Here is a 23,116-nt window from a genome sequence, read left to right on the forward strand (position 1 = left end):
GTGTGAACAAGCAGGGCAGAGAGAGAGAGAGAGAGAGAGAGAGAGAGAGAACCCCAAGCAAGCTGTGCACTGTCAGCGCAGAGCCCAACATGGGGCTCAAACTCATAAACTATGAGATCATGACCTGAGCCAAAATGAAGCGTTGGATGCTTAACAAGCTGAGCCACCCAGGTGCCCCTCCTTATCATTTTTAAATAACATTTTATTTTCTCTAGTTCATTTTATTGTTAAGAATACGGTATAGTAAGGGGTGCCTGGGTGGTTCAGTCGATTAAGCATCCGACTTCGGCTCAGGTCATGATCTCGCGGTCCGTGAGTTCGAGCCCCGTGTCGGGCTCTGTGCTGACAGCTTGGAGCCTGGGGCCTGTTTCAGACTCTGGGTCTCCCTCTCTCTCTGTTCCTCCCCTGCTCATGCTCTGTCTCTCTCTGTGTCTCAATAATAAGTAAATGTTAAAAAAAATTAAGAATACAGTATATAATACGTATAATGGATATAAAAATATGCGTGGATTGACTGTTTATACTATCAGTAAGTATTCTACTCAATCGTAGGCTATTTGTAAGTTAAGTTTCTGGGGAGTCAAATATTATACTCTGATTTTTTACTGTGTGGGCATCAACGCCCCTAATCCCTGGGCTGTTCAAGGGTCAACTGTATGTGTATCCACACGTATATGTGTACATGTCTTTGTACACACACACACATACACACACATGCACCTGGACCAAAGGCAACACTTAGGTACAGATGAGCCTTGTTATCGGACTTACAACAGAAAGAAAAACCCAGACAAAATTGCCCTGGGCCTTCTTTTAAATGGACTGTGTGAGATCCTGGAAAGGATCCTCAGAGATTTCTGCAGCAAAGATGAACCAAGTGACAGATCCTTGTAATAAGATCTGCTGAGATCTGGGGACCCCTGAGCAGCATGGCCGTAGGACCTGAGAGGTTGTGCTCCCTGATACCAAGATGCCCAGTGGTGGCTGAGTGGGGCAGCGGCCCCGTGGTTCCAAAGCTGGGGCTTCTAGAAGCACAGAGGCATCGTTGAATCCAGGAGTCCCCCTTGGAGGTGAACAGCGTTCTGCTTCTGCTCTCTTTGTCCCAGAGGGAGACTACGTCATCCCCCACTTTGACAAATGGGGACTCCAAAAGTCATACCTGAGTCACAGAACGCTGGCATAGAAACATAACAAGACACTTCGGGGCACAACGGCCGGAGGGACGGAGACTAGGGAAAACATGAAGAAGGCAAGTCAACAACAGATTTCAGATAAAGACTGAAAGACCTAAATTAAAGATGGATGGAAGTACCCCGGCCATGTGTCCATGGTGTCAAAAGTTTTCAAAAATTTGCAAAAACCAAGTTATTTTAAGCACCAACAGCTAAGACGATGGTGTCTTCTCCCCTAGAGCAATCAGCCTTCTTTGTGGTCCGGGACTGAGGGAGCTCCTGGAACACAGGACTTTGAGCACTAAACTGGGCAAAATCCCTGGCAAAATGGGATGAGTGGGGTCATTCTGTTTGCCAATCTTCCTCCTCTTCCCACATCTCTCTCATCAGAAGGCACTGGAAAAAATACAGGGCTTTTGGGATCTGGCAAAGGAGAGGTTGGATAAGGGATGCATTTCATTTGGGCCTGGCAGGTCGTATGCCTGTGGTTTGTAACCATTTTGAAAAATGTTTAATATTTATTTCTTTTTGAGTAAGAAGGGGAGAGACAGAGCTTGAGCAGGAGAGGGGCAGAGAGAGAGAGAGACGACAGAAGCCAAAGCAGGCTCCAGGCTGTCAGCACAGAGCTCGACGTAGGGCTCGAACCCACGAACCGTGAGATCATGACCTGAGCTGAAGTTGGACGCTTAACCGACTGAGCCACCCAGGCGCCCGTGTGATCACTGTGTGTTACTTATTGGTTCGTGCTGCAGAGTGGGGGCAGCCTCTGGGATGCTAGCCAGGCATCACATCCCACCCAGCATGCTCTCACCAAGACACAGGACCTCGGCTGGTACCACATCCTAACCACGTCCTGCTGCGCCCAGAGCCAGGGGAACCAAGGTAGCGAAGGGGGAACGAGGTTTGGAATGTATGGGGCCAGAAATCAGTGGGTGGAAAGTTCCTCCGGTGACCAAACGTATACAATGGATGATGGAAGATGGAATTCTCACTGACGTTCAGTCAAAATGGAAGTTTTCTCAAGAATCAACTCCAGAATACAGCATACATCGTTACAAAGGCATCGTGTATTTTTTTTTTCTTTCTTTCTAGGAATCGAGTGAAATGTGGTTTTTCAGATTTCCTGTTTGAAAGGTACAGTTGTGCGCACTGGTTTTAGAGTGAATGCGTTTGTGTCTGAACTCGTGTGGGTTATACATCGCAACCACCAACAATAAAACATTTTTCGATCAACTCCTGTGAAGGGAAGGGCCAACTTTTCACTTTCTCTATGGAAAATGTTACACAATTGCAGTTATATAGTGAGGTGATCAAAGAATATGAAGCCAAAAGATGAGGGGAAATAAAAGCACTGTAGATGTGAATTAAGCAGCCCTTTAGTAAAAAATATTATGCCATCTTTCTGGATTAGGGGGATATTTGAGATATTTGTCAACATGTTATATTTTTTATTCTGTTTTGATTTCTTCTCAGGCTTTGGACAGATATTCACTTTTGTACCAAAAATTTGCATTTATGTTTGCATTTTTCAAAAAAGTCTTTTAATACATAAAATTACATGAATTTTATTCCTCAACCCTGGAAAAAAAAAACCAAAATCCTCTAAGAATAGATAGTCTATATGTATTAAAAGTGGTGAAGTCCTTAGGCAATATGGAATGCTACAAAGTGTTAAAAAAAAGAGAGATAAGCAAATTTCACTCTATAAATATGAAATAAAAGCTTTTGTGCGATAAATGATGACTTCAGTAGAGTCCATAGAAAATTATAAGTTTGGAAAAATATGTTTGCAACCCAGGTAGCAGAGAGAGTGTTAATATTTAAACTACACAAGATCTTAAAATTGATAAGAGAATGCACAGTCCACCTGAAAAAAAAGCATGTAATATGAAGAGGCAGCATTTATTTTAAGTACACGTATTAGGCCAGAGAGCCCATTGTAGCAGTAAATTTAGCTTTAATATCATACAGACCCCGAAGTCTGGAAACAGTAAGTTATATTAACCTAAAGAACCCATTCACATGGGAATATGAAACACACATCTAAATAACTCATGGGTTGGGTGTCTGGGTGCTTCAGTTGGTTAAGCGTCCGACTTCAGCTCAGGTCATGATCTCACACTCTGTGAGTTCGAGCCCTGTGTCGGGCTCTGTGCTGAAAGCTCAGAGCCAAGAGATTGCTTCAGATTCTGTCTCTCTCTCTCTCTCTCTCTCTGCCCCTCCCTGCTCATGCTCTCTCTTTCTCTTAAACATAAATAAAAACATTTTTAAAAATTTAAATAACTTATGGGTCAAAAATTTTTTTCATGGAAATTAAGCAATTATTGAGAATTGGACAATAGTAAGACTACCTCATGTCAAAAGTTGTGGGAATACCCCTAAAGCTATAGCCTTACATGTCTATATGGGAAAAGTAGGTTAAATGAGCTCAGTGTCCACCTCAAGAAAATTTTTAATAAGGATACTGTACCTGAAGAAGTCAGAACGAAGAAAAAATACGTAAACACAAATTAATAAAATAGAACACAAAGATAATCACTCAAAAATCAAAGGTGTTTGCTTCCTCTGCATTAATTAATAAAATGGAGCAAGAAAATAAAGAAATGGCATTAATAAATATTAGGAACTAAAGAGAGGGGCACAATTAGAGATATAATGCAGATAATGGTAAGGGAAAACCAAGAATGAATTTATGCCAACTAATTAAAAACTGTGATAAATGGATCATGTTCTAGAAATTATTTATTTCTGGTTATGTTTATCTAATTTTCTAATTGCACATATAAGTTATCAAAAAAGTATTTCAAAAAGAACCAGAAACCAGAACTGATGTTTAGCCATTACAATTTTTTTTTTTAATTAGGAAATCTAAGTCTATTCCCTGAATTGACTACTGGGTCAGATGTTTTAGGAGCTAATTTTTGCAAAAATGAAGAAATACAGTATCCCCATCTTATACATAATATTTCAGAAAGTAGAAGAAATGAAGGGAGCCTCCTTAACTCACTTTCTGAAGTTAATACTGACTTTGACATTGGACTGAAAAAAGAACAGCACAAAATTTATTATGCAGTCTGTCTCATGAATGTAAACTTAGAAATCCTGAATAAATATTAGCAAACAGAAGGTATCACTTTATTATTTTTAAAGCCATTATGATCAAGGTGGACTTCTCATGAGAATTCAGGGATGATTTAAGATGAGAAAAAAAAACACTATAAATGCAATTCATCACCAAAACTAATTTAAAGGATAAGAACTTTCTAATATACCCAAATGTATACAAAACAAGCATTTGTTAAAATCCATTACCCATTCAAGATTTGCATACATCCCATGCACATACACACATATAAAGTGTAGAAAGCAAACCTTAACTTACAAAGATTACCTAATTCAATGCTACGAACAACTTTATGTTTAATAGTGAAATGTAGAGCCATCATTTTGCAAGTCAGAAACAAGGCAAAGATGAGGCTAACAGGAGTAGGAAATAATAGAAATTATCTGACAAATGATGTTCTAGACTTCTACGGAGGGAAAACAAACTTTACTGAATAATGCAGAGTAACGACATACAGCCAGTTCTAGGATTGGAAGATATGCTTTCATAAAGATGTCAATTAGTTTCAAATTAATATATAAACCCGATGCAATTCTAATTAAAATCCTCTCCGTTTTGGGGAGAACTTGAAATGCTCATTCTTCAGTGTATATGGAAAGCACAAGGCAAAAAAAAAAAAAAAAAAGAAAGCCCACATAATTCTGAATTCGAACAAGGAAAAGAGCCTCTCCCCACCAGACATGTGTATTTATTATAAAATGATACCAATTAAGAGATTGTGTACCAGTGCATGGTAGACAAAAAGCAAATTCAGGAAATTTCATTTCCTGACACCATTTATGTCAAGCACAAAATATACAAAAGTAACGATATATGCATATGGAAGAAAATGTGCAATGAAAATATAAAAACATTGATGAAAATGTCAAATATCAAATTTCAGAATTGTAGCTCTGTAGAGGTACAGACCCCAGAGGTTACAGCTGTAATGTAATGTCTTATTTAAAAAAAAACAAAAATTGTTACACCCTGATGGCTCAGTTAACTAAGTGCCGACTTCGGCTCAGGTCAAGATCTTGTGGTTCGTGAGTTTTAGCCTTGGGTCAAGCTCTGTGCTGACAGCTCAGAGCCTGGAACCTGCTTCAGATCCTGTGTCTCCCTCTGTCTCTCTGCTCCTCCCCTGCTCACGCTGTCTTTCTCTCTCTCTCAAAAATTAAATAAACATAAAAAAAAATAAAAAAAAAAGAACTTAAAAATAAAAAAAGATTAAAAAATTCTTGGGCCTTCCGGGTGGCTCAGTTTGTCAAGCATCCAACTCTTGATATCAGTTCAGGTCATGATCTCACAGTTCATGAGATCAAGCTCCGAAGGGAGCTCTGTGCTGACAGCATGAGCCTGCTTGGGATTCTCTCTCTCCCTGTCTCTCTGCCACTTTCCCAATCACACACTCACTCTCTCTCTGTGTCAAAATAAATAAATAAACGTAAAAAAAAAAAAAAAAAAGCAATGGGTTGGTTATACTCCGATGGCCAGAGCAAACATTAAATTATTTGTAAGGACTATAGAACCATCTCTCCTCCTCCCCCGCCCCTGAAATTGTTAGTGACTTTGACTGCACACAGTCCAGTTCCATTTTATTTCTGGATCTTCCCACTTCTCCCAAGCCAACAATAAAAGCTTTACACACAAAAAAATTACTTTTTTTGTTATTAACGAGATATGTTTTTTTTAAAAAGGTTTATTTATTTATTTTGAGAGCAAGAGAGTGAGCAGGGGGAGGGGCAGAGAGAAAGAGAGAATCCCAAGCTGAGCCTGCGCTGTCAGCGTAGAGTCCAATGAGGGGTTCGGTCTCACGAATCGTGAAATCACGATGTGAGCCGAAATCAAGAGTTGGACCCTTAACCGGCGGAGTCATCCAGCCGTCCCAAACAAGATACGTTTTTTTTTAAAATTTTTTCTTTTAACGTTTATTTATTTTTGAGACAGAGAGAGACAGAGCATGAACGGGGGAGGGTCACAGAGAGAGGGAGACACAGAATCTGAAACAGGCTCCGGGCTCTGAGCTGTCAGCACAGAGCCCGACACGGGGCTCAAACCCACGGACCGTGAGATCATGACCTGAGCCGAAGTCGGACGCTTAACCGACCGAGCCACTCAGGTGCCCCAAGATACGTTTTTTATACGTGGAGTGAGATTACTCATTTTTGTAGTTCCAAGACCTCAGCCTGTACCCCGAGTATATTCTAAAGAAAATGGTAATTTTTAACATTTTTTGAAATCTGGATTGAGTTCGCAAGTGTTAAGTTGAAGGGCAAAGAAAAGGCCCAGTGGTTTTTCATATGCTCTAGTTGTCCTATGAGTCCTCTGGGTCTTAGGAATTTACAGAAAGTTACAAGAGTACCTGCCATCTTGATGTAAATTTCTGGTGTTCCAGTTGCAAAAGCAAGTGAATGTTCTTGGCAGTTGTGACTTCAAAACTCCCTGGGAAATAGAATTCTATTTACCTTGTAAGGCTCTGGATCAAAAATCTGCCTGGGGGAAGTGGTGACTTTCTATCCTTTGAAAGTCATTTGAGTTCTGTTTTCTGCCTATGTAGTCAGTCCTTCCCTTCCCATGGTGACAAAACTCAGCTTACCTTTAGTGTGGGTTTCCGAGGTGTAAGTACCAAATTTCAAGCTGCTTGATTCTGCCTTTGCTCACTCTGGCTCACTCCCACCCAGCAAGCATTTATTTCCTTTGCAAGTTCAGAAGGTCTCTGTAAGATGAGGCATGTGTGGGCCATACTACCACATTGGGCACATCTGTGTTCTAGTAGCCACCTGGGACATAGAAAATGGGCTCTTGGGATGCCTTGGGGGGCTCGATCAGTTAAGCGTCCAACTTGGGCTCAGGTCATGATCTCACTGTGAGTTCCAGCCCTGCATCAGGCCCCGTACAAGGATCTGCACTGAGTGTGGAGAGTGCTTGGGATTCTCTCTCTCCTCTCTCCCTGCCCCTATCCCGCTCTCTCTCTCACTAAATAAATAAATATTTTTTTAAAAAATTGCCTTCTAAATCAAGGTCATGGTGAGAATTCCAAGAATAAATGCTAAAATGAGGAAAGATAGGGATGCCTGGGTGGCTCAAGTCAGTTGAGCATCCGACTTTGGCTCAGGTCATGATCTCGTGCTCCATGAGTTTGAGCCCCGAAATGGGTTCTGTGCTGACAGCTCAGAGCCTAGAACCTGCTTCGGATTCTGTGTCTCCCTCTTTCTCTGCTCCTCCCCCACTCATGCTCTGTCTCTCTCTCTCTCTCTCAAAATAAGCAGTAAAAACAATTTAAAAAATTAAATAAAATGAGAAAAATAACATTTTCAAAAGCAAAGTGTGAATTCCAACAAGTGAATAGGATTTTTTGCACCTGGAATAAGACATCATTTTTTGTAATGGGCTTCTTAGTGATTGAGTGTTTGGGGTTCATGATTAACGTAGTAAAATCGTATAAAGCAAAATGTCTGGAATAATTCGATGCAACTCAGATGATCACGATCAGGATTTAATTGAAGACCACTTTCATCTCCAAGTTCTGGTTACTAGTCAAGCAGAATTATACTTACTAGGAAGTATGTTCTTTTGCTCAGGTACGGTGCCTCACAATCTCCTTGGATCTCTTTGATGATCTTTGAATATAAATGAGCTGCTGAGCTTTTGAAGGGAGAATGATTCCTGTTGCCCAAAAAACAATGTCACAGAATTGTCATTTATTTAAAAGTGCTGGGAGAGCACTTTTAAGCACAAAGGAAGTGCTGGGATCACAGGCCAGCTCAGCTGGTCCCTTGCCGTAGAACTGCATGGGCAGAGGGCTTTATTTATTTATTTATTCATTCATTCATTCATTTATTCATTCATTTGTTTATTTATTTTTGCCTGATGCCATTGTCCCCAAAAGCAAAGCTGCAGACAGTTGTATATACAGGATAAATCTGTAACAAAATGAGAAGAAAATTCGCATAAAGCACACTGTCCATTTCTCAAAGCTGTCTTTTATTCTGAGATTTTTATCTTGAAATTCGAGAAACAGTGGGTAGAGGGGTTTTTATGCATGCGTGTCTCCACTCAATGCCATCTGAATTTGCATCTTATCCCCATTCTCTATTTTTTTAAAAATATGTCTTACTGATAAAAATCCCAAATCTGGAGACAGCAGACCTAAAACATTTATAGCCTTCTCCTTTCTCCTCTCAAGACGCTAGATTGGACTTCAACCGTAAATGACCTAAATTTTTAGAAAGTCCAAAAACTTAGCAGAATGAAAGATCAAGTAACGCATCAAAAGCCAACATGTGTCAATGTGTCGGGGTTCACAAACAATGACTTCCAGCCAGTGATAGGAGTGCTTTTCCGCCGTGTCAATTTTGAGGGCAAGCTTGAAATCCACAACTTAGCAGAAAAAGTAAAAGATCTGTGGGCAAATGTGAGGAATTTGTCACTGCTCAAGTCTGGTGCTCAGCCTTGGGCTGAATTTCGTATTAATCTCGATAGACGCATGTTTGCAGTGGACAGAGAATAAGAGAAATGCACATAGGATTTATTGAGGATGCAGTAAAAAATCCATTTTTGTAGGGCCATTTTTCTTCCACAATAAATGATGAGGGGAGGAAAGAAAGAAAAGCTTAAAATTGGTGTCACGCTCTTTATTCCAACCATTTGGGATTAGCTGGAAGATAAATATGTCTGTTTATAATGTATCACTTTTGCTGAAGGTAAAAAGATGGGAGAGGAGACAAGTATTCAGCAAGCAGGGATCTGGGAGGATTTGCTGAAGTCTGTATACTGTGGTTTGTCAATCGTAACGGACTATCGATGAGTTTTTACTGGGTGAATTTCATCCATACACTGAGTATAGTCCTTAACAATTCTGCGAGGAAATACATGTTACAAAATGAGAATATGCCACTCCTGCCTGTCTGAGATTTACAGAGGAAGGCATTTATCTCGTCGATGAACAAAACCCACGATACTGGAAAACAGTGATTTTGTCAAGGTTGGGGGCTTATGCTAAATTGTAATAGGGCAATTAGACTAGTAGGGCTATTTCTCCCTGTTCCCACCTTAGTTAAAGACAAACACACTTTTTAAAATATTTTATTTATTTTTGAGAGAGAGAGAGAGAGAGAGAGAGAGAGAGAGAGAGAGAGAGGATGAGTGGGGGAGGGGCAGAGAGAGGGAGACACAGAATCCCAAGCAGGCTCTAGGCTCTGAGCTGTCAGCACAGAGCCCCATGCAAGGCTTGAATTCGTGAACCACGAGGTCATGACCTGAGCCAAAGTCGGACGCTTGACCGACAGAGCCACCCAGGCGCCCCACTACGTGTGTTTTTTAAAGACAGAGGTTTCAGTACAGTCACTCAAAAGTTGTCTATTGTTCCACCAAGCACTGAATTGAATCAAACGGTGTAATTTGGGGGAAAGAGGCAACCACCATGATATATTTTCCTTTTTCAGACCCATTTCTCGTTGATTCCGGGATGTCCCCCTCTCCTTCTTGGTTGGCGTGTTCAGTGCTCATTTTTTTACTTTGCATATTTTAATAACTACCTGCCTAAGAAAAACCGCGTGTTGGGGCGCCTGGGTGGCGCAGTCGGTTAAGCGTCCGACTTCAGTCAGGTCACGATCTCGCGGTCCGTGAGTTCGAGCCCCGCGTCAGGCTCTGGGCTGATGGCTCAGAGCCTGGAGCCTGTTTCCGATTCTGTGTCTCCCTCTCTCTCTGCCCCTCCCCCGTTCATGCTCTGTCTCTCTCTGTCCCAAAAATAAATAAACGTTGGAAAAAAAAAAAAAAAAAAAAAAAAAGAAAAACCATGTGTTCCATCTCGGTGAAGTCCTTTCAAGGAAGTTACCAGACAAGAGAAAGTAGCACAATGGGAAATATACATTGACAGTTCTGTGCAGTCCTGGGCTTATTGATAGGTTGCTGGTAATATATCCCATCTACTTGCAATGTTCCAGTTTTTTGCACCAATAACACCAATAAACCACATAGATGACATTGTAGATGATTTGAGAGCCTGCTTGACTTTTTGTTTTTGGGGAAATGGGAAGAGACAAACTGTTATGTGCTTGACCTTCTTGAGCCCAGTGTCCATAGTGGAAATGGTTTGAAGTCGAAAATGTCCATAAGGACCTTTTTTTTTCTTTTTCTACCACTGTTTCCTAGATATTAGTGCTTTTCATTTGCATTCATGTTTCTTGAGTGCTCTTTATTTCTATAAGTCTCCCTGCACAGTATCTATAACAACCTTTGCATCCTGTAAGCATCAGACTTTAAATTGATAGGGGTATGTGTTTTTCCCACCACGCCCCAATGGTTTCACCTTCATCCATGTGGTTCTTAACATCGTTTCCAGACTTATAAGAACACTCCCCTTTGGGGGAAGATGCTATATATTTCATCATCACTCTCTAAACCAAGTTCCTTGGAAATCAGAAGTCCTGTTTAGAAAATAAGTAGTAGCTGGGATGCCTGGGTGGCTCAGTTGGGTAAGCGTCCGACTCCAGCTCAGATCATGATCTCACGGTGTGTGAGTTCGAGACCTGCATCGGGCTCTTGTGCTGTGAGTGCAAAGCCTGCTTCAGATCCTCTGTGTCCCTCCCTCTCTGCCTGTCCCTCTCTCTCTCTTTCTTTCTCTCAAAACTAAACATTAAAAAAAAAGAAGAAAATTAGGTATTGGCTGAAGTCTCTATTAGTAAATCCATCACTGTTAAGGATTCAGTCTACGACATATTAATCTACTCCTAAGCATCTGGCTGAGGCCAGACGAACCCTGAATGGTATCTGGTCGCAAAGATCTACGAATTGGCAAGAAACAGGATGGATCATTGAACAAAACAGTTCATTAGCTCTGCTTAGTGCAATTGATGTTTTTAGGAACTGTGGTTTATAGCCTGTGACATTGTTTGGTCGGCTCGTTCCTGAGCAATCAACTATTCAAATCAAAACACTATCAGCACCTTGTAGAATGTAATGTGTTACAGACATTTTCCAAGAGTGTTAGTGTCCAACAGTGTCTAGAACATTGCCCCCCCCCACTTCAATTTTTGTTGACCGAGGACCTCTTACTACTTAATGTTAAATAGTTCACATATTTTAAACTATTGACTATTAAGAAAAAGTTTATTGGTTTCTAAGATAATTTTTTCCTAGCTTTAAGGTTCAAAACTATTTCATATAGTTCAAATAATCAGAGAAAATCTCTCAAAGCAATAGATTTTATGATCCTCCCCCATTTCCACCTGTACACACAGACACGCACACACTCACTGCTAAAAAATCTCTCAGACTCCAAGAATGTAGTGCTGAAAAGGGAACTTATTGAATTCTTTCCGAATTCTGTGGTAAATATAGCTAAAATCATCTGAGTTCAGCAATTTGTTTTAAAAAGTTAAAAGAGGGGCACCTGGGTGGCTCAGTCGGTTAAGCGTCCGACTTCAGCTCAGGTCATGATCTCACATTCCGTGAGTTCCAGCCCCGCATCGGGCTCTGGGCTGATGGCTCAGAGCCTGGAGCCTTCTTCCGGTTCTGTGTCTCCCTCTCTCTCTGCCCCTCCCCCATTCATGCTCTGTCTCTCTCTGTCTCAAAAATAAATAAACGTTGAAAAAAAAAATAAATAAAAAGTTAAAAGAACTGGGTGTCTGGGTGACTCCATCAGTTAAGCCTCCGACTTTGGATCAGGTCATGACCTCGTGGTTCATGGGTTCTAGCCCCTTCTTGGGCTCTGTGCTGACAGCTCAGATCCCGGAGCCTGCTTTGATTTCTGTGTCTTCCTCCCCCATTCATGCTCTCTCTATCTCTCTCTCTCTCAAAAACAAACATTAAAAAATTAAAAAAAAAAAAAAAGAAGAAGAACATAGGAGCTATACGTAAGAGGCCTTGCAGTAGCAAAGGTGGGAGAGAAATGAGAAATATTAATACCGTAAGGGAGACACTATGGCTAAGTTTATTTGGGGTTACCATGGTGATTTGGATAGCTTCTTTGGTCACATTCTAAATTTTCTCGATTACAGGTAGTGATTTGGGGTTACTTTAGGATTATTAATTAAATCAATCTCCATCTGGCTCCAAATTCCATCTGAAGCTTTTTCTCTATTCTCCTTCCGAGAGAAGGAGCAGAGAGAAGAGAATCACTGTGTTCCTGTCGCCGGCATTTCTCACAAGGAGACTATCTCCTTCCTGTCACCATTGAAGTTCCACGGAAAGATATTCTCGGAATCCATTCTGAGCCAAGCAATCCGAACAAGATCTATCGGGTGTTGAGGGTTCTAGAGTCCATGCTGCTGCCTATGTGTTAAGCCCCACTTGCCACTTCATTTTTCCCCCCAACTTTCCCAGGGGCCCTCCTAGTATCTCAGAGACTTCCGTTCTCATACTCTGTCTGGACACAGTGTGTCCGTCTCTCTCACTGTTGAGACGTTCAAGTTCCCAGAGGCTCTTCCTTATTTCTCTTTTGTCCCTTGACCTGCCAGGAGGTGAGAGCAAAGCGCAGCACCCCTCACCTCCACACATTCCTCTTCCACCTGCTCCCTTGTCACCCTTCATTGTGTGACCCCAACCCGGCCTCAAGCTGTCACTTGAGGGAGCTTTCTTAATGGAAGCCAGGCGATGACAAAACCAGTCCTACCACAACACATGGACCTTCAAATATGTATCTCATCCTTGAGTCCTTGACCTGTTACCACGGAAGCTGAGAAGCTCCACGTGATGGCCGCTGGGCAAGAAAATGGGGACCTAATTTCTGAACAGCAGAGATGAGCGCATATTCTGGGCGATCTGGGTTTAAGTAGACACACGATAGTGAGAGGATGCCACGTGGAGCTCAAATCACTCTGGTCAATCTTAGTTCTAGATTCTCCCAGTGGTAATTTATCTAATTTAGTAACTTATCTGATTTCCCAGTGCCTTGGTGTCCCCATCTATAGAATAAGAAAGATAATGATTCCTGCTTCCTGGGAAGGCTTTGCGGATTAAGTACATTTTTATACACAAGGCTTTTTAATCAAGAGCAACCGATGCAGAGTGCGTGTTGGGTAATTGTTAACAATTGTGATTAATCGGTTTCCTTAAGAGCTCACATATCATTCTGTCACACATCTTTAGCCCTTTGGCACATAATACCAAATCTTTAGCAATTCGCTTAAGCTCAAAAGGTCAAATGCCATTTAGCAAATCTCAGCATGGACTTCGGTCCCTACTGACATTTATAAATAGCACAAATAAATGTAGTATGGATTAGCTGTGTCTTCCCGCAAGGCTGGCAGGATCGGGCTGAGAGCCTGGCGTCTAGGGCATGAATTTTGTTCCCAACTCACACCTGCATAAAACTGTTGACTGACTTGGAATCTAGAAATCCTAAAAGTTCAGTGACGTGTCCGTTCTTTTGTCAATGTTATCCATCTAAGCCACTATTTGAAACTCGAAAAACATTGTGGTGGTGGGAAAAGAACTAGAAAGATCGGGTCAAGTGAGGGCACGTTCGTACAGTTTAATAGAAGTGCAATTTAATGCTTCAACTAAATTTATACCTATGTCCACACGCTGAACGTTCACTCTTGGAAATTGTTTTGCCAACCTTTTATCTGGAAGCAGGAATAAATTATACAAAGAGGGAATGCGTCCTAAGGAGATAGTTGGCCTGGGGCTCCTGGATGGCTCAGTCGGTTAAGCCTCTGACTTTGGCTCAGGTCATGATCTCATCAGGGTTTGTGAGTTTGAGCCCCGCGTCGGGCTCTGTGTTGACAGTGCAGAGACTGCTTGGGATTCTCTCTCTCTCTCCCTCTCTCTATCCCTCCCCAACTTGTGCTCTCACTCTCAAGATAATTAAATAAACTTAAAAAAAGAGAGAGAGATAGTTGGCCTGAATTTTTAGCCTTTGTATTATGAAAATGCGCATAGAGGAGCTTAGAACCAAAACTAATATTACAAATATCAGAACTAGGAAGCAGATTCTGTCAGTACATCTACTAGGCCTAGAAGTACATCTTGGCACAGGCATCTAGATTGTTTTGTGAGTAAATGTGATAATTAGCCCTTGGAAGATCTTTAAGTTAAGGATCTACTCCGTCTCTAACCGCCTTCATAACAGGTGTTTTATAAAAGAACATATATTCACTTATACCAAATTAATACTTTAAACCTAAAATTGAAAAGCCAGCACTTAAAAATTAATTTACTTCTATAAACAAATAGAAGTAAAATTGTATGAAAATATGTAAAAGCGATCATTGCACACGTACATTTCTTGGGATAAGCTTTTGTTTGCCCATTTTTCCTTGTTTTCTCTTTCTCCGGTGTCAACCCTTCTTCCTCTTCCCACATTTCCTACCCAGGGAATCTATGCCTGTCAGTGGTTTTCCTCAAAGGAATGTATAGATATGTGTACACATATTTACATATTTAAAGATTATATTCACATGTCTGTATCTTTCTTTTCCCATGTGGTATCTCAAAATAAGTCCTCAAAGTCAAGTGGCATAGCTACTCTTTATTTATTTATTTATTCATTCATTCATTCATTCATTTTGAGAGAGAGAAAGAAAGCAAGAGAGCACATGAGTGCACAAGGGAGGGGCAGAGACGGAGCGAGAGAGAGAATCCCAAGCAGGCTCCATGCCATCAGCACAGAGCCCAATGTAGGGCTCGAACTCACACACTGTGAGATCATGATCTGAGCCAAGATTCAGACTTGAAAGCCCAAGTGACTGAGTCACCCAGGTGTCATAAAGCTCCTCTTTTTAATGGCTACACACTGGTTCATGGTGTGGATACACCATAATTTATTAAACCATGACCTTTGGAAAGGGTGTTAGAATTTTCAAATTAAAAAATTTGCCTTTACTCTGTTTTAAACATTTTTGCCCCAACAGGCAATGCTACTGTAAACATTTTAGTGCATGAACAATGACAACAACACAGAGAGAGTAGTTATTATTTTCATTTTACAAATGAGGAAACTGTGGGTAGGAAAAGTTAACTAAAAGGTTTACAAGTGAGGACATTTTATTTTATTTTACTATTATTTTTTTAAGTAAGTTCTACTTTCAGTATGGGGCTTGAACTCAGGACACTGAGATCAAGAGTCATGTGCTCTACCAAATAAGCCAGCCAGGCATCCCTACAAATGAGAAAATTTTAGCTAAGAAAGTGCAAATTGCTACAGCATTAGTCCTATTTGACTCTAACCTCATAGGTTTCACTGTGTCACATGACACTCTGTTGTCCTTCTTCTGACTTCCTAGAAACGGTAGGTTATTACATGGAAACATGTGTGGTCCTAAGTCACCGAATAGATCAAGCACTTGGCAGTGGAGATTAAATATAGTTGTGAAATTTGAAAAGAAAAGATGATTGTACATTCATTTTTATAAATGGTTATCTTAAGCTATCATGGTTCATGACAAACCTAGGACTTTTGGAAGAAATATGGCAGACTAGAATTTAAGAGAAAGAGTTTCTGGTTCAGGATACTTCAAATCACCAGGTGTAACATAATGAGGTTCGCAGGCTTCTGGGTCTGAGACAAGTGAATTAGATTAAATAGAACAAAACCTCCCACTGACAACTACGTAGGGAAGGGAGTCTTGGTGCTCAGTGAAGAGAAACTAACAAAGGTGAGACTTGGATGACCGTGATCCTTGGGAAGAGAGAAGCACACAGAAGCCTCCCCATTGATCCTGGCTTTTTTCATGAAGACATTTTCCAATTTTCTATAGACGAAACATAAACCAAGCAGAAAGTGGTTGTTTTGTTGGAGTAGAGATACAGTAGTCAGAATTCCACACTGCCACATTGGTTGAGATCCGAGGGATAACAAACATCCCAGAGAATAGGGAAATATAGAGAAGTTCCCAAATCTCTAATTCCTATGGAGTCCTTGGTTAATTCCTATGGTAGATGTGTCAGAGCAATAGTCCAAAAAGCCAACAGGCTACAGCATCTGGGAAACCAAATAGAACAGCAAAAATTTCAGCAGCTGCATGTTGCCATGGAGACTATGGTTGGAGTTCAATTCCTGACAAATTAGAATACAGCCCAGACTTTCAGTGGAGATTCCCAAAGGACCATGAAGTACGAATAAAGGCCAGACCCTTGGAATAAAGACCATACTTTAGAAGGTGAACTATGGTTCAGGAAGAATCTCAACACTGAAATATACCAACCTCAAACTCTAAAATCAAACAGCAATTAGATTATGGTCATCTGCAGGCTTGATCTGCCCCCCAAAAGAAAATCTCTTGCTGGAGGAAGATAACATCATCCAGAGCCTCTGTACTGTGTCGTTGACAATGTCAGATATCCATTAAAAATTAGCAGGAGACGGGGCACCTGGGTGGCGCAGTCGGTTAAGCGTCCGACTTCAGCCAGGTCACGATCTCGCGGTCCGTGAGTTCGAGCCCCGCGTCGGGCTCTGGGCTGATGGCTCGGAGCCTGGAGCCTGTTTCCGATTCTGTGTCTCCCTCTCTCTCTGCCCCTCACCCGTTCATGCTCTGTCTCTCTCTGTCCCAAAAATAAATAAACGTTGAAAAAAAAAAAAAAGAATTACTAGGAGAATTAAAACACAGGACCAAATAACCAAAAGATATTTATATTTTATAAAAATCATGGGAACAGACCCTCAGGAGATCTAGATAACTGATTTAAAATACCTTATGATCAAAATGCTCTTTAAAATGAAGGAAAGATGGGAAATTTCATCAGGGAATAGGAGTCTATAAGCTAAAATTCTAGAACTGAAAAATAAGTTATATCTGGCAATAAAAATTTAATGTATGGGTCTAAAAAAATATTAAACACAGCATAACAGATGATTAGTAAACTGGAAAACAGGTCAGTGCAAACTATCAATATTGAGAAATTGAAAGAAAAATAAAGGTAAAAAAAAATAAGGAAAAAAATGTAACACGTATCTAACAGGACACTTTGCAATAGAAATATAATGGAGACATCAAATGTAAACAAGAATTTTCCAGAAATACAAAATTTGAAATTTTTATCACAAGAATACCTGCACTATAAGAAATGTTAAAGGACATTCGTCAGGCAGAAGGGGAAAAATAGGAGGAAGTGTCAATTTATAAAAATCAAGCACATCAGAAATATCACCTGAATGATACAGATTGAATGTTTGTGTCCCTCCCAAAATGTACATGTTAATACCTAATCCCCAGGGTGATGCTATTTGGAGGTGGGGCCTTTGGGTGATGATTAAGTCATAAGGATGGAACTCTTAACCATGGCATTAGTGCCTTTTTAAGAATAGGTGGAGAAGTAGCTTTCTCTTTTTCTGCTATGTGAAGAGAAAAGAGAAGTCAGCTGTCTGCAGCCCAGAAGAGGGTTCTTACCAGAACCTGACTATGCTGGCACCCTGGTCCCAGACTGCCAGCCTCCAGGCTGTGAGAAACCATTTCTATTGTTTGTAAGTCACCCAGTCTATTGTACTTGATTATGTCAGGCTGCATTGACTGAGACAGGAAGTGTAAACGCACAGGGCTTTCAAAATGTTTTATTTTCTAAAAGGTAGTAGACTGCTTAAACAATGTAGTAGGGATGTGGATAGCATGTAGAGTCACAATGTATATAAACAATACCAAGAAGGCTAAGAGGAGGAAAATGGAAGTATACCACTGATAGCTTCTGACACTATACATAAATGCGTGTAATCACTTGATGTAAGAGTGTGGTTAACTAAAAATGTGTACTATAGGGGTGCATGGCTGGCTCAGTCAGTAGAGCATGTTTCTCTTGATCTCAGGGTTGTGAGTTTGAGCCCCATGTGGGGGTGGAGATTACTTAAAAATTAAACTTATTAAAACTGTATATTATAAATCATAAAATAACCACTAAAATAACAAAACAAAGAGTTGGAGTATATAAAGCCAAAAAAGGAGATAAAAGTATTCATTTAATTCAAGAGAAAGAAAAGAGAAAAAGGAATAATAACCAGGACAATTAGAAATAAATAGCAGGTGGTAGTTTTCTGCCCATCGTGTCAATAATTATATTACAGGTAAAATGTGTAAATACCTCAATTAGAGATCAGAAATTGTCAGATTGGAAAAGTAAAGCGAGACCCAACCATATGCTTTTTATAAGAAACATACCATATTATAAAGGCACAAATAGGTTAAAATGAAGGAAAAGATACCCCATGCTAACCCTATTCAAGATAATACTGAAATAGGTATATTAATATAAGACAAAGCAGATATCTGGTAATATTCAAAAATATTACCAGAAATAGAAGTTATTTTGTAATAATAAAGAAGCCAATTCATCAAGAAGGTATAACAATCCTAAATACTTATGCAGTTACTAATGGAGCTTCAAAATACATAAAGCAAGAACTGATAGAACTGCAAGGAGAAATAGACAATTCCATAATTAGTCTCTCTCTACTTGATTGGACAAGTAGATAGAAAATCAGTAATGCTATAGAAGACTCGAACAATATTATCAACTAACCTGATTTAACTGACCTAATTTATAAAATAACCCAACCAAAAAAAATAGCAGAATTCACATTCTTTTCAAATGCACATGGGCCATTGACCAAGATATACCATATTCTGTGCCATAAACAAGTATCAATATATTTGAAAGTGTTCAAGATGTGCAAAGTATGTTATTAATCACAATAGAGTTTAATTAGATCAATTATAGGACAAAACCTGAAGAGGCCCCACATATTTGGTAGTGAAACTATACTCTTCTCTAAAAACTATAGAGCAGAGGGAAAATTAAAGGGGTTTTAGAAAGTCTTTTGAACTGAATGAAAATAAAAACATTAATTCTGGTTCAGCTCTGACCTGTAAAGAGCATGGAAGAAGTCACTCTCATCCTCACAACAGAAAAAGCTGAACAGACCCCAAACCATTGACTTTTCTTGGGCTTCTCAGAGAACAGAGATCAAAGGACAAACTGCCATTCCAAAACTGGGGAGAAGAGCCAATATAGAGAGAGTCACAGCTGAGGTGTACTTACCTGGAGCAGAGCAGTCATAAACTGGTAGGAACACTCAGGAGGCTGAGTGTGGACTCGTGTGAGTGGGAAAAACTCCTGGCTGTTGCAATCTTGGGGGGAAACTCTAAAGTTTACCTCCAGGAACTCTACCTGACTCTCACGGTTAAAAGTCACAAAATTCCCTTGTGTGACTCTGAAAGGGAAAGGAGAAGATTAATTATTGGGAAATATTCCCAGAGAGGGCTCCATAACAAAGCGCTGCCTTCCAGGGGGTGGAAAAAACTTGATCAGAGTCTTGCCTCATCTTAGATGGAGAAAACAGTCATTCTCCTTTCAACCCGCACTTGCCTTTCTGTCTCATCAAAGCGATGTGAAAGGGAAAGGAGAAACTATACCTCAGAAGAAACACCTGTGACCATCACAGTCCAGAGAAACAGGTCCACTAAAAGACTAAAAAGCACTCCTAAGATTATAAAATGCTTTTCACCCACACATGCTACCACACTGACAGAAATTCAGTATAAAAATGGAGTAACAGCTGCAATAGCAACTAGATACATACACTCTATAAGAAGGAGTCCATAGGAAAGACCTAAAGTCAACAGGGAAGAAAGAAAACAATTATAGTGCTATAGAGCTATATACAGCCTCTGGCACCTACAACCACAGCAGATATGGAACACAGCACAACTCCTAGCAGATTAAAAGAAATCCTCACATTAAAAACCTATTTAACTCAGTTTCTATTCCTATAAATGTCATGCTTTCAACAAAAAATCACAAGACATGCCAAAAGGCATGTAAAAGCATAGACTCCAAAGAAAAAAGCGAGTATCCAAATCAGACTCAGATACGCAATAGAAGTTGGAATTCACAGGCATGATATTTAAATATTTTTTTTTACATTTAATTTATTTTTGAGAGACAGAGAGAGACAGAGCACAAGTGGGGGAGGGTCAGAGAGCGAGGGAGACACAGAATCTGAAGCAGGCTCCAGGCTCCGAGCTGTCAGCACAGAGCCCGACGCGGGGCTTGAACTCACAAACTGTGAGATCATGACCTGAGCTGAAGTCGGACGCTTAACTGACTGAGCCACCCAGGCGCCCCCTTTTTTTTTTATTTTTATTTTTTCACAGACGTGAAATTTAAAGCAACAAATTAATATGTTAAGGGCTCTAGTGCAAAAAGTAAACAATATGCAAGCGGAGATGAGTAATGTAAACAGGGAGATTAAAACTCCAAAAAAGGTCAAAAGGAAATGCTGGGAATAAAAAGCGCTGTAACAGGGGCACTTGGTGGCTCAGTCAGTTAAGCATCCAACTCTTGATTTTGACTCAGGTCATGATCTCATGTCAGACTCTGCGTTGACAGTGCAGAGCCTGCTTGGGATTCTCTGTCTCCCTCTCTGACCCTCCCTGCTCACTTGCTCTCTCTCAAAAATAAATAAGCATTAAAAAAAGCACTGTAAACGGGAAATGTAGAATGCCTTTATTTTTTTTTTTTTAATTTTTTTTTCAACATTTTTCATTCATTCCTGAGACAGAGAGAGACAGAGCATGAACGGGGGAGGGGCAGAGAGAGAGAGGGAGACACAGAATCAGAAACAGGCTCCAGGCTCCAAGCCATCAGCCCAGACCCCGATGCGGGGCTCGAACCCACGGACCGCGAGATCGTGACCCAGCTGAAGTCAGACGCCCAACCGACTGCGCCACCCAGGCGCCCCTGTAGAATGCCTTTAAAATGCTCATTAGTAGACTGGACTCAGCTGAGGAAAGGATCAGTGAGTTTGACGATAGGTTAAAAAAAAAAACAAAAAACAACAAAAAACAACTTCCCCCAACAGAAATGCAAGAAAGGAAGGAAGGAAGGAGGAAACGAAGCACAGAAAGGAGGGAGAAAGAAAAAAAGGAAGAACTTTAATAATAAAACCAGATGACTATTAGAAGAAAGGAAAAATACAGACTGATAGCTCTCAGGAACATGAATACAAAATTCTAAACTAATCGTTAGCAAATCACATCCAACAATGTATAAAAATAATTGTACACCGCAAACAAGTGGGATTTATTTCGGGTAAGAAAGGCTAATTTCATAATCAAAAACGAATAAATGTAACCCATCCTATCAACAGCCTAAAGAAGAAAAACCATGATCATTTCAATTGATGCAGAAAGAGTATTTGATACAATCCAACACCTACCTATTTTTGATAATAACTCTAAGCAAACGGGAAGTAGGGGGCAATTTTATCAACCTGACGAATACTGTCTACAAAAACCCTGCAGCTAACATTGTATTAAATGGCAAAAAATTGAATGCTCTCGCCCTGAGTTTGGAATTAATGCAAGCGTAGTCATTTTTCACCATTCCTATTACACACGGTACGAACAGTTTCAACTAGTGTAAGGAGACAAGAAAAAAATAAAAAGGTATGTAGATTGAGAAAGAAGAGATGCAGTCTTTCTTCATAGATGACCTAATAGTTTAGGTAGAAAATCCCAAGGAATTTACCAAATAAGTCTTGGAAATAATAAGCAAGTACAACAAAGTCACATGAAACAAGGTTAATGTACAAAAGTCAATTGGTTTCCCGTACGTCAGTAATGAACAGTTGGAATTTAAATTTTAAAATAAATATTATTTAAAAATAGCATCAAAAATTAAAATCCTTAGGTATGAATCTGAACAAATATGTATAGGATCTACATGTGGAAAAATACAAAGCTCTGATGAAAGAAAGCTGTATCTAATCAAATGGAGAGATATTTCATGTTCGTGGACTGTAAGATTCAGTGTTCCTGTATATTTTTGGAGACTCCATAGAAAGATGTATGTACGTTTATAATCATTGTATATTCTTGATGGAATGACCCTTTGTCAGTACATCATGTCCTTTGTCTCTTGTAATAACTTTTTATAAAATCTATTTGGTCCAATATCAATATAGCTACCCCAGGTTTTATTTGCTTTTTGCATGGAACAGAAATAATTCCACTTTATTTTTTAAAATGTTTTATTTATTATTTATTTGTGAGAGTGGGGAAGGGGCAGAGAGAGAGGGAGATATAGAATCCGAAGCAGGCTCCGAGTTCTGAGCTGTCGGCAGACAGCCCAATATGGAGCTCGAACCCACAGACTGCAAGATCATGACCTGAGCTGAAGTCAGACGCCCAACTGACTGAGCCACCCAGGTGCCCCTAAATAATTTCACTATAAACTTATGTGCGTCTCTCATAGACAACTTAACAGTTAGATTACGTGTTTTGTTGTTTTGTTTTTTTACAATTCTTTCTGCCAATCTGTCTTTTAATTGGTGAGTTCAATCTGTGTACATTTAAAGTAATTACTGATAAGAAAGAACTTATTTCTGTCATTTTACTATTCGCTTTCTATATGTCTTCTATCGTTTTTGTTCCTCATTTTCACTATTACTGCCTTCTTTTGTGTTTAACTCATTTATTCCCCTTGTGTCTTTTTTATTTCTTTCTCATTTCCTTTTTCTGTATATATTTCAGTTCTTTTCTTAGCGCTTACCCTGGGTATTACAACTAACATCTTAAGTTTATAACAATCTAGTTTGAATGAATACCAACTTAAGTAATATACAAAAACTCTACACCTATACAACTCTGCCCCCCTTATATTGTTATTTTTTTTTTACAAATTACGCTGCTATACATTGTGTTCCCATTAACATAGATTTATAATTGTTTTATTCATGTTCCATTTGAATAACATAGACATAAAAACGGGTAATGAGTTAGGGGCGCCTGGGTGGCTCAGTCAGTTAAGCGTCTGACTCTTGATTCCGGCTCAAGTTCTCATGGTTGGTGGGTTCAAGCCCCATGTCGGGCTCTGCATTGGCAATGCAGAGCCTGCTTGGGAATCTCTC

The sequence above is a fragment of the Lynx rufus genome, unplaced genomic scaffold (assembly GCF_022079265.1).
Source record: "Lynx rufus isolate CCGP_SWC_20201006 ecotype Redwood Valley unplaced genomic scaffold, mLynRuf1.p SCAF_21, whole genome shotgun sequence".
Taxonomy (NCBI): Eukaryota; Metazoa; Chordata; class Mammalia; order Carnivora; family Felidae; genus Lynx; species Lynx rufus.